Genomic DNA, 13,860 nt, shown 5'->3' with positions numbered 1-13,860 from the left:
TTAATGATAATAAAGCATTCACCGCTATGTACTAATCCATTAACTGTACTAAAACTCAAGCACTTATAGATTCACTCAGACACTCTCTTTACAGTATTGTATTGATTCAGTCAGTAGCCAGTACTTATGCAGAGAAGTAGGCCTTAGAACATAGATTGGTTAAAACCCTTATACAGTATGTATGCAGTCTTGTATCTACCTGCACACTTGTCTTTTATACCTTCAATTCCGCATTCTGTATCCTTACACTTCTACCAAGCACTCTGTCACTGCTGTTCCACTATTATAGTGATGCATTCAACAGTTTGTTCTAATCAATTCACTACACTAAAACTGAAGCACTCATAAATTCAGTCAGACACTCTCCTTGCAGACCTGTCATCATTTAGTCAGCACCCAAGTACTCATGCAGCAAAGTAGGCCTTAGAATTTGAACTGCTTCAAACTCCTATGCAGTATGCTTGCAGTCTTGTATCTACCTGCTCACTTGTCTTTCACATCTTCAATTCCGCAGTCTGTATCCTTACACTTTCATCAAGCACTCTGTCACTACTATTGCACTATTGTAGTGACGCATTTGGTGGTATGTACTAATCTATTCACTTCATTAAAACACTAACACTTTTCACCCAGGCAGTTTCACCAGCAGTGCAGAGGGAAGGATAGACTTGTAATATATTTATGTACATAAGTTACATTCATGTGCTTCGGAACTACTACAGTATACTGTTAGTAAACACCTGATATAGTTATGCTGTAGCACTTCCTTATAGTACTGCACTTTACATTCACCATACACTACCAATGTATTCTTTCATTCAGTTATACAGTACACATTCATTAAAAAAACGTTTACACACTATCAAATCAATTGATTGTTCCCCATAGCACAATGCCTCTATAAATTTACAAAGAATTAACGGGTCTCCAAAATCGTGATGGATGTCCGGATGCGGACTAGATGGTGCTGTTGAAGTGCTGGCAACAGCTGGTGGAGGATCATTGTGTAGCCTGTCACAGGAAGCTATCGCATAATTGCGAGGATGAAGAGTCTTCACGTGTCGAACCATGCTGGCCGTCCCAAATGAATAATTTTTTTTCGGATCTCCTCTACAAAGTGTGGTCCCACACACCTTGCAGGTGACCTTGGCAGCATTCACCTTCTTTTCCCCCTCTGGAAATGTAAAAAATTTCCAGATCAAAGCCTCTTTCTTTTTTGGCTGTGCATCCTCAGCCAGAAATTCCTCTTCTGAAGAATGTTCAGAAGTATCTTCCTCCTGATGTGCAGTCATATTAAAGATGTCTTCAAAAACACGGAAGCTTCGGAAAAGAGATGGTTCTTCAGTGAAAGTAAAAGAAGGATGAACAAAAGGGGTGGGGTCCGTCAACAGTTAGAATAGGAAGTATTATGGACCAATCAAAACTCTTGTTTTGAAGTCACGTAGGGTGTGCTTACGATGCGAGTAAGTACGGCGTACCCTGCGATTTGCGTAGTTGCTTTTAAAAGTAATATACGCTTATTAAAAAGTAAATAAATAATATTTTCATGATTATCTCACAAAGTGCGAGGACGGTACGTGTAAGGTACGTTTAACACAAAAAATGCAAAAATATTTATGTATATATTTTTAATATATTGAAAAAAAGAATATTTTTGAACTTAGTTTTTTTATTATTTTACATTAAAAATATATAATGTAATTTTTTTTAAGAAAAACTAAAAATAATTATATAAATCAGTGAGGGTCAACTCACAGGGTGCAATCTCATAGTCCTGCTCCAGTCTTGTCAGAGTAGCATCCCCCTTAATCAATTGGCCTTGAAGGTCCTTTAAAATGCCAGCTGATATACCCATGCAGGTGCCTTGATTAGTAGCTTTGAACCCTTCCCAGAGCACCCCAGCGCTATCTACAGAGCCTTTATTGTGCACAAATATTGTGTGATGGCCTCACAAATTGCCTCCTGATAGAGAGGGTCCAGCAGTGCTTCAGGTCGAAAGCACCAGGTTAAGGACTTGGGGACAGTTTGTGGTATACAGAGAGTGAGGCGGACAGGACAGTGATCAGAAAGCGTGCGTTGCTATACCTCCACATCCGACACCCAGCCCGCTGCCCCCTCACTTATCAGCCAATATTCGAGGCGCACTAAAAATGACACTGAGATCCTGTCACAGACTCACACAAGAATCAAAGCCCCCGCATCTGGGGTACATAGTCTCCAAAGTAAGGATGCTGAGATCCAGACCAAAAGACCTTCTAGAACTAAAGCAGCAATGTCCTCTGAAGAAGCAGCGGATCTGGCCTTCACATACGACTCTTCTCCCACAGGCTCCCCAAAATTCAAGTGATCACAGGCTTCAGATGAGACTACCCCCCTCGAAAATCACAAGACCTCCGCCCTCCCTCTCCACCATACCGAGGGCCCCATTAGGAAAATATCCTAGCAAAAAGAAGCTATCCATTAACTGCAGGCTCATCAACTGTAGATCAGCCCCCAAGCATGCAACGGAATTAGCAGACGCGATCCTCTCACAGGACTTAGACATTGCGTTCATCACAGAGACATGGCTAAATGAGATCTCCCCAACATTAGATATGCTTGTACCCCCAGGTTTTACCATCATCAACAAAGATAGAAAAGATCAACAAGGTGGAGGTGTAGCTATCATCCATAATGATTACATTAACATCAATGTAATGGACTTCTGCAAGTATAGCTCCTTTGAATGTCTTTCTGTCAACATCAAGACTAAGGATAATAGCCCTTTAGTCTGTCACCTTCTCTATCACCCACCAGGCAAAACCCCCACATTCAGGGAACACTTATCCGACCTGGTTGCCCATTGCGCACTCAAAGACACTAACAACTTAATCCTGGGTGATCTGAACCTACGCTGGAATGAAGCCAACAACACACTAATTCAGTCTCTAAATATTCTCCTCTGTGACAATAATCTATCCCAACACTGCTCAAAAGAAACTCATAACAAAGGAGCAACCTTCTTCTAGTGGACTGGTCGGATTACCACATGATTTTATTCCACATCAACCAAAGAGTACTATCCCTGACACCTGTACAAGACCCTCCTAAATGGTCCAGAAATCTCACCCAGATTCCCCTGGGCGTCATGGAAGAAAGGCTAAATGTGCTTCTACCCAGCAGCAATGATCTCCTCTCCACAGCCAATCTCACCTCGCTCTATAACACGAATATGGGAATCTTGCTTGACCAACTAGCACCCCTAAATAAAAGAAAAAATCGAGCTATTCTGTCCAGATCATGGTTTGACTCAGACATCAATGAAGAAAGTAGACAACTAAGAGCCACAGAAAGACGCTGGAGGAACATGCCTACTACCATCCATCGCGATCAACTCAGTCCAGAAGAATTACAACAGTCATATCAAGAATAAAAAATCCACATTTTACTGCTCCGCACTGGATAGCGCAAAAAACAGACCCAAGGAGCTCTTTAATATCATCAGACAAGAAACCTCCAAACCTGATACGTCCCTAGGGCAGTCATCCAAAGAAAAGTGCGACAACTTCGCCAATTTCTTCAATGATAAGTTCTCCAAGATCGAGTGCTCGCTGAACATCAATTGTGCCCCCCTTCCCAATAGCAGCCTGTTAGACCTGGCACCATTGGCGTGGGTCTCCCTTCCATTTTTTGTTGCTGGTGCCTCATGTGTTTTGCTAGTGTTAGCTGCTCAGAGCACTGTGCCACTGCTAATCAGTGCCACAGTGCAAGTGCTCCCTGTAGAAAGTGTATGTTGATTGTTTTCTATGATTGGCTTATTTGGTTTACTGTCAGACCCCAGTAAAGTGCACCAGGAGTGCAAGGGCTTGTAAACACGCATGCTGCTGGTGGGCTTGCACCACTGGTTGTGCCACCCACAGAAGTGGCCTGGTAAAATATGTCTAAGGTCTGCCATTGCAGAACCTGTGTGCAGTCTGGTACTTTCATGCTAACTGCGCGAGTGCACCTACTTGCCAGTCCGTAAACCTTCCCTTAACTTCATGTTAGTCACCCCTATGGTAGGCCCAAGGGTAGGGTGCATTGTAAGCCTAAGGTATTACAAGCCCTGAGGTGTGTGGCATGTCCTAATAGTGAATTACAGCCATTTTCGTTTTTCACTATTGTAAGGCTACCTAATCAAGCAAAATTTTGAGAAATTATTGTCAGCACTCCTGTAAACAAGTGATCATAACCGTTAGGGCGTAAATTAAAGGCCCTGTTGATCTCCAATGTATCAGGCTCTATTAGTTATAGAGTTATGCCAAAAAGAAAATTAATGACACAATGATATCCAAATAAGTCTTTGTCAAAACAGGGGGTTCAAAAATATAGTCCACTTATTTCTTTTTCTTCAATCTTTATTCTTTCATTTTTCATTCTTTCATTTTTCATAAAACAGGTATTCCCAGCAATAAGTAAAGATCACCAACACATGTTTCGTCCTACACAAGGACTTTTTCAAGGCATAAGTAGGACAACCTAAGATGAGTGTGTGGCATCAAAATTTAGCAGAACCAATCATGGTATGTTCATTGAAGCTTAGTATCCAAGATCGAAAAAATGTATATCAGGGTGAGAAATGCGGCACGTAGTGGGGATGGGAAGGGTCACCCAGTATGTTGCACCCTTTCCAAAGGTGAATAAGCGTCTCAGCGAAATTCACTAGTAACAAATTATGTAGTTCAATACGTAAAGGTATAGGTATATAATTACAACCGGGTTCCAAATACGAACACTCGATAAAGGACAGTAGTTCACAAAGTCAGTTTACAACCATGGTAAGTTGGGAAGCATGCTAGCTGCCGTCACATTTCTGTACCCAATCGTCTCAATCTCGCGACATTGAGACGATTGGGTACAGAAATCGTGGTGATCTTTACTTATTGCTGGGAATACCTGTTTTATGAAAAATGAAAGAATAAAGATTGAAGAAAAAGAAATAAGTGGACTATATTTTGAACCCCCTGTTTTGACAAAGACTTATTTGGATATCATTGTGTCATTAATTTTCTTTTTGGCATAACTCTATAACTAATAGAGCCTGATACATTGGAGATCAACAGGGCCTTTAATTTACGCCCTAACGGTTATGATCACTTGTTTACAGGAGTGCTGACAATAATTTCTCAAAATTTTGCTTGATTATATGTGTACCACTGTTGTGTACACTAACGGCACCTTGAGGTGGTAGGTGCCTTGAGATTCTCTAGCACCCTTTTTGGTTACTTTTTCTATAAAACATATATTGTTGGATGTGTACTGAATTTGGAGACACTATATTTGCTTTGTAGAGTGTGTGCGGACGTTTCCCTTTTGGGAACACTACCACCTGTATCTTTTGTGTATTGTAAGGCTACCTGTTCTCATAGGCCAGAATGGGCTGTTGGAATTATTACATTCTACATTCCTAACTGACTCAGGGAACATGGTTGAAATTCGAGTTTAGTATGCCTGAACTCAGAATAATAAAACACATCTTTTAGTAAAGTTTATTTTAATGTTCTGTGTTTGTAAATACCACTTTTAGAAAGTTGGTATTTGCTTGCCTAACCTTTTCAGCCCACCTCTGCTAGGATGTGTATCTGCTGTCTGGTTTCTGTGTGTGACAGGGCTGGGGAATTCCAGGAGACAGGCTGGGCAGCCAGGTGGTGAATAGAAAGATGACAGCAGGATGAGTGGGAGGAGTGCCCCTTGACTCTGAATAGGGCTGTGCTCTGCCACCACAATGCTGGCTCCACCTCCTGTGGAGTGTCTGATGTCTCTGCCCTGCACACTGAAAGCAGCCTGCATCATGTCAAAAAAATGCTCAAGAAGTGGACTGAACAGAGCAAAGGCCCCCGGGCCTGAAAGAACAAAAGAAATGCAGTATAAATATAGGAGCCCTGCTCCTAAGAAATCAGATCCTGCTTGAACCACGAAGAACCTTTGCCCGACGAGAAGGACCTGGAAAAGATGGAGGAGGAGTATTGTCCCTAACCTGGGGGATTGGCCTGCAGTGGGTGCCATGCTGTGAAAGGAGAGGAAAAGACTAAGAGACTTTGCAAACTTGTGCTTCAGCAATCTCCAAGGGCTTGTGGGTGAGCTTGCCCCCTGAACAGAGTCCCAGGACTATTGGACTCTCCCCTGCCTTCTCTAACGAGCTGCTGGACTTTTGCCCGATCTTCTGTGCCGCTGGAGCCACAATGTCAAGTCCGCCTCGGCCCCCGTCTGTTGTGCAGCCAGTGCCTGGCTGCCCCGCACCGTGTGACTCCGCTCTGACCTGAGCCGTGTCCGCATCATCCCGCCTGGGATGCCCGTACTCTGCCTCCTTCTCCCCTTTGAGCCGCCCTGTACGCCTCGCCGTCCCCACCGCTGGAAGTAGGATCAGAGCACACGGGAAGGCAGAGTACGGCCCGTACGCTCAAAGCGTACCGGCCACCTCGCACCGCGCTCCCGATCCCAGAGACTGCCCCGCACTCTAAGAAGCCCAGCCCGTACGCCTCATACCGGCCGCCTCGTGCCGCACTGTCAGCCTCAAGAAAGCAGCCCCCGCTACGGAAGGTACGGCTCGAACGCCAAGTGGTACGTGAACGCCCCGGCCAAGACAGTCCGCCTCGCTTCCCGTGCCCCCGCTCTATGCCTTGCATGATACACCAGTACGAGCCGGGGCTCGCATCGCAGAGGGGCCGACAACGCTCCTGGCCCCCTTCACTTTGCCCGCATTGTCCGGACCGGACTCCACGAATCATAAGGTACTGTGCCAATGACTCGTACAGCGACTCGTACCCCAGTAGGGTATGCCTCGAACTGAAGTGTCCGCTGTGCCCAATAAGAGTGCACGAAGCGCGCAAGATAAGAGAACTACGCATTTTTAAAGAACGCTTTGCCTGAATAGTATTGTGGCTTAATTTTAAAGCGTAATTGGCTCTTGTGCTAAGCCTTATATAAAGTAATTATTTTTGATACAAAACTTTGTGTGGTAACCCTTTTGTGGTGTTGTCATTGAATTACTGTAGGCACTAACAAATGCTTAACCCACAACGCTCTGAAGTTTAGCCTTGTCTGCTCGCGCCACGCAACCTAGAGGGTGAGCAGGGGTTATTTTAAAGAGTAAGTCCCTTGCCCTGACTAGAGAAGAGGGTCCCTGCTTGTCATAAGTACACACCTGTGCCAAGCAGAGACCCCCAATTCTAACACAGCCCAGTTGGGGTGTTTGGTAGTACTCCCTTTCTCATAAGTAAACCCTGGTCACTCTTCCATCCCATTCCAGAAGAAGAGATAGTCAAACTGATGTCCACCTCCAAACCTTCCTCTCACGCCCTAGACCCTCTACCTGCTTAGCTCCCTAAAAACCGGAATCGGTCCAGATTGCCTTAAAGTGGGACAAGTCACCTCACTGCTGAAAAAACCAGGCCTGGACATAAGTGACTTAAACAACTTCAGACCTGTCTCCAAACTTCCTATTCTTTCCAAAATCCTAGAAAGATGTGTACTCCAACAATTAACTCAACACTTGGACAATGCCAACCTCCTTGACTCCCATCAGTCAGGACTCAGGAAAGGTTGCAGCACAGAAACCGCGAGCCTCAACATAATTGATGATATCCACAAATCACTTGACTCAGATCAATGTTGCCTCCTCATTCTCCTAGACCTATCGGCAGCATTCAACACAGTAGATCACAGTCTTCTCCTCAAGGCTCTCAAAGAAAGGGCTGGTCTAGACGAGGTGGTCCTGAATGGTTCTCCTCATTCCTTCACAATCGCTCCCAGAGAATCAAAATCAAAAGCTTTGAGTATGACCTTCACCCAGTCAATAGGGGAGTCCCCCAAGTGTCTGTGCTCTCCCCTCAACTCTTCAACATTTACATGGAACCCCTAACCACTCTACTCAGAAAAGCTAAAATTCCCTTCCACCTACATGCTGATGACACTCAAATTTACTTGGAAATCTCCTCTGCTAAACACATTCAAAGACTCAATGACATACTAAGGTAAGTGAAACTCTGGCTGTCAAGTAGCCACTTAAAACTGAATCCGGACAAAACCAAACTCCTCCTCATATCGAACAAAGAAGAGAACCCACAAATGGTCGGTGGTTAAAATCTATTGATGCACTCAATGTAAACCTCACCCTGCCCGACTCTGTTAAATCCTTAGGCATCACGCTAGACTCAAAACTGAATATGACCAAACATATTGGGATCTCAGCAAAGAGCACCTTCCTCAATCTGAAGCTACTAAACAGAATAAAACCTTTCATTCCGCCCAAAGATCTCAAACAAGCCACCCAATCATTGGTGCAATCAAGATTGGACTATGGAAACCCAGTCCTCTCGGAAATAGCTAAAACACATCTTGTGCCTCTGAAAACAACTCTCAACGCGGCTGTCAGAATGGTCACCAGAATAAAGAAATGTGATCACATCTCTCCTGCACTCAAAGAACTCAAGTGGCCACCGATAGAAATGCGGACGAACTTCCGAACAGCCTGCCTCACCCACGAAGCCCTTCACACAGGCAAACCCGAATATCTGGCAGCCAAACTCAAAAAAGCAGGTCAGAACAGGAACCTCAGAAGCTCTAACACCCTACTTATCACCCGCTAAAATCACTAAAACAAAAAACCACGGCCAGGTCCTTCGCCGGAAATGCGCCCAAAATCTGGAACTCTATCCACCCCCTTATCAGAACTATTCCCTTCTTCGCTAAATTCAAAAGTCAGCACAAAAACCTTTTCCTCGATCGATCACTAGCAAACAGATAGGAGCAGTCGGAGTGCTGAAATTGATACCTCTCACACCTCTCTGCTGCGGGGTTAACAAGACCCTGAAATGGAACTCTTCATCATTGACATTACTATTACTCTTATTCGGAATGTCTTGCTTCATTGTACTATGTTCTGCTCTCTTTTGTTCTGCTCTGTAACTGAAGTGAAGCGCTCCGATACCCTCCGGTCAGGCTAGCGCTAATGTGCCGTGGAAATGTGTTTGCCATCTAGTGTCTCCTCATGTCTATGTCGCCATATGTTCAATAGTCCCAAGTCAGCCATTCCATCATTGATTGAATGTCCCTCCCTGCCACTGGATTTATCCTTGTTGGGGTTGAGGTGCATGTTTAGGTCTCCCCCCAGAGAACCACAGCGTCTGGCAGATGTCTCAGAAGAGCGAGAAGATGCTAATACAACGCAGGGTCGTCTAAATTGGGACCACAGATGCTGACAATGGTAACTAGCTTGCTCGCCAGTTTCCCATATGCCACGGCATAACGACCCGCTGTGTCTGCAGAGGTCTGGATTGCGGTGAAGGGAAGGCCTTTTTTGACAAGTGTGAGAACCCCACAGCTATAGGAGGCAAAGGCAAGACAATAGCCAGCCCAGTGAATCCCCACCATTTTATCGGTAGCCTGCGTCAGATGCATTTCTAGCAGAAGGGCAATGCTGATCATGGCAATACAAATGATCTATTACCTGCCATATCTTTTTTTGGATGTTAAGCCCCCACACATTCCATGTGAAACAAGAGATTGACATTACATTATTATGCACAGATATAGCAAAATATACTTGAGACAAAATTTATCCAGAGCCCCAAACAGTCTCGCTCCAACAATGTAGCATGTGAAAACATGTCAGCCTCATAAAATGAACATGCATTGTCCAAGAGATTGAGAAAGTAACCAGACACATAAACAATCCCTATAATACCCTCCCACCCACCATCAAACCCCGCCCACTTCAGCAGCCCCAACTTGCTAAAGACATCCCAAACACCAAGGAAAAATTCCCAAGGGCAATGTCGAGGGAGTAACCAATCGCGCGGAATACCGATAAGGGGGGCGCCAGAGCACAGTGTCCCTGCCGGTGACATAGGAGGTGGCCGGGCCAGTGTGAAATCTCCTCCCGGCCTTTTTAACGTTACATCACAGAGCACCGTTAGGGCTGCCCCAGTGGTAAACATTGCAGATTTAAACAAAGAAGATAATATTATCATCATTAGACCAGAGCATAGCGAATGTCGGCTGCGCTCACGTCAGAGTTCAGTGCGGCAATCTGGTTGATTGACGCCATGTTAGCTATCGGACAAAGCAAAGGCATACTCCGGCTCCATCACATATAGCCTGTAGATGTCACTGCTCGTCTGCCATTTCACTAGTACCCTGCCATCACACCCGCGTCACAGATTTTGGGGGCCAGCTCTGACGAGTGAGAGTTGTGGCAAAATCCATCGCTGATTTCGGGCAGGTGAAGATCTGTATTTTCCATTGTCCTCTATGTGCAACCGCACAGGATAAAGAATGGCATATGGTACCTGAGCCTCAATGAGCAGTTTCTTGACAGGCTGATACTCTCTCCCTGCTTCCTGAACAGCCATAGTAAAGACGGGGTAGAAGGCGAGGGCGGTCTCCTCATGGACAATGGTACCCTTCTTGCGAGCCATATGGAGAACAGTGTCCTGGTCCCTAAAATTCAAAAGTCGGGCAATGATGGGAGGCAGCGGGGGCACCCCGGGAGGACGGGTAGCCAGAGAGCGGTGAGCCTGTTCTACAATCAGGACCTGAGACAACTATTCTGCCCCAAATACCTCAGGAAGGAGATGTTCCACATACGTCTGAAGGCGGCCTGTGTTCGTGGACTCTGGCAGGCCCGTAATGCGCACCTTGTTGCGAAGTGATCTGGCTTCCAAATCCTCATTACGGGCCTGTATGACAGCCAACACCTTTTCTGTGGACATCGCTTTTGTGGTCGCCTGTTGCAGGCCGTCTTCAGCATCAGAAATACGTGTCTCTGCTTCCCCAAAGCGCAGCGCATGCTTGTCCAGTTTCGCGGACATATGATCCATGCGCAAGTTCAGGTGGTCAATCGTTCCATCTATGGATTGCAAACTGGCCTGAACCGCAGGTTAGCTTAGTCGCGTGCTGAAAGCACTTCCCAGTCCGCCATGCTGCCGGCGCAGGCCCAGAGCTTTACACGCCTCTTAGCTGTTCAGGAGTTGCTTCTGTAGTCCGCATTTCCCAGCCAGAGTGCTCCGCAACATTCCATAGTGCTGCCCCTGCAGGCAGGGCAACAATCCTGGCAGGATGGCAAGGCTAATGGGTGGATTATGGGCTCGGCCGGTGGAGCTGCTCTACAGAGCGGCCAGCTTGTTGCGCGCCCTCTAGCACCCCAACTGTCAGCTGTCAGTTAGCAGCCAGCAGCATATGTCTTAGATTCACAAGTTAAAGAGATGTCTCTGGTCACACATCACGCCAGTGAAACAAGGCATTGTTCTGGTTCTATAATTACTAGTACAAACAAATATAATGTATATAATTTAGAGTGTGGTCATACTTGTTAAAATATGTACAATACAGTGTAACCATTTGTGAAACTTTGACAACCAACAATTATTGTGTACTGTACAGTAAAGTACATGCAGGAAGAAAAGGAAAGAAGAAGAACAACAACAAAAATACAAATGTAACAGTTTGGCATTGAACATTACGTGGGATGGGGCACTCAGGGAGCTGCAGCTGACAAATTACATTGGAATGGAACAATCCATAGACAAAGAATACTGTTGTACATGTCATGTAGCAGACATGGGGTTAATGTTAATGGTTCATTGATGGCAAATCATGTCACTTTGAAACTGAAATGAAACAATATATATATTTTTTTAAATAACATCGAATATATACAAAAATTAAACAAAATGGAAAAAATAAAACATTAAAATCAAAAAATAAATTAAAATAAATAAATAATTATAAATAAGTAAAAAATAAAAATAACCTTGAGCGCTTAATTAGTAATTTATTAAGCTGCTATTATCTAAATGATCAACCATCCATGCAAGCACATGGCAAAGGTGCACACTGTCTGAATGCACAAAATGGCTGCAGCCAAATGGCCAGGCCACCACAAGCAGCAATAAGCCTACAAAGGGAAGACAATGTAGACCTAAGGTTACGGGATACTGGCTGCCTTCACAAAATTGCCACAAGCCACATGGCCAGGCCATCACAACAAGTAGCAATAAACCAAGAGAAACAAATGGAAGACATGCAGGCCACATGGTCACAACAACAAGCAGGAGGCCTGGAAAACAATAAACACAAGAAGGCCCATGGACACAGACTTTTCCAAAATAGCCCCTAGCCACATGGGTAGCCAAAATAAATGCTGGGGACTACTACTATTACATACACACTCACACACTGGCCAGACAAAAAATGCATGCAAAACTATACATTTCTAATGCAACAATGCAAAAAACTACATTCCGCAGGTTTAAAAAGGTTAGCAAGTTACAACCACAAACATCTAACAAAGGCACTAACAGACATGAAACAAATGAAATACCACAAAAACACACTTTGTATTTCAATTCAATGACATCCATGCCCTTAATTATGTTGTAGTTCAGCAGACACCACAGAAACAGTTACTTCATGTACCCATGAGTAGCTCTGGGCCTACTGGCTGAGGAAAGCCTATTGACTGACTACTGGGCTACATAGTGAATTAAATCAATGTTGCAAATTGATTTAAAAACATGGAGAAAATGTAGTGAACTGTGCAACATGTTTCCTAAATTACTTACAAAGAAACAACTAGGCCCTACTGAAACTACAGGCCACCCACCAGAATAATTGTTTTAAAAAATTTATGAAAAGTACAAATAAATCTAGATGCATGGCCCCAATCAAACAAGCAACACCGGTTTTCCAACTTACTTGTAAAATCTAAAAATCAAAGTCCTTAAATCTAATGGTATATTATGCAGCAGACACAAAGAGTGATCCTTCCAGCTCCAAATACAAATGAAAAGTGACCAGGAGATGAACCAAGCACTGGGAGGAGCCTGCTGGATAGAAACAAGACGTTGGAGGCTCTGGGGCCCTTGAATTATTATTTTTTTAAATAAAAAGGAGTCCTTACACAAAAAAGTATAGCCAAATGTCAATTTGAGGATTTTTTTTTTTACTCCAAACCGTCATTTCGAGAAGGTTCTGATGCTGCTCGAGGAAAACCATGTCCAGATTGCAGTCGCATTAGATCCTGCTCATTCTGTATCACGTTTGTCAAAAAACCCTGCCGGACGTCCGCTGGCATGCATGAAGGAAGTGGTCCTTAGGGGCCACCCGGGTTACTTACAACCACCTGCTATGCCTTCCCAAGTATGAAGAGTCGGTCAGACAGTAGGGAATACAAACATACGTTTTATTAGCTATACTCTGCACAGAAGTCCATCCTGACCTGCACCCTAAGATGTCTACCATGGGACTAGCCCCCCAACAGTTTACAGTGAGTAAACATTCCTTTAGAAGCCTCCAACAACGCCCACAATGGAAAACTACCGCCTGGGCCAAACATGAACAAACAGACATAATAGGATGAGCTAACACCTGCCAGATGGTACATATTATCTGCGATCCAAGGCTACAGTGCTGGGTCGCAGCTTCTCCTAACGTGGGAGCAGAAACTACACACTCAGATAGGTATGGGAGGGCAGAATGGCCTATTCATTAGTAAGTCACTGAACAGAAGAGAAAATAATAAGGAATTCAGTGTCATGCTGAGGCAAGCAATACAAGTAATAAGGCCTAGCTCAGGCACAGTCTAAGCAGGTCTAATAGGGATGACGAAATGCAAAATGGAGTCGCACTCGCTAACTGAAGCCTTTGCATTACGGGGATAACTCAGTGGGTTGCATGACGTGAATACAAATGGCATCTATTTAGCCACCCACTGCTATCCTAATATAGCATGAAAAGAGTGTGTTGCAGGGATGGGAATTTGAAACCTAACATGCACAAATGACGTGTTGGCAACCCCAAACTCTTGCAGCACCATGTGGTCACCTAGCAGATCTTGTGGTA

The sequence above is a fragment of the Lissotriton helveticus genome, chromosome 1_1 (genome assembly GCF_964261635.1).
Source record: "Lissotriton helveticus chromosome 1_1, aLisHel1.1, whole genome shotgun sequence".
In the NCBI taxonomy this organism is placed as follows: Eukaryota; Metazoa; Chordata; class Amphibia; order Caudata; family Salamandridae; genus Lissotriton; species Lissotriton helveticus.
This window is presented reverse-complemented; position numbering follows the sequence as displayed.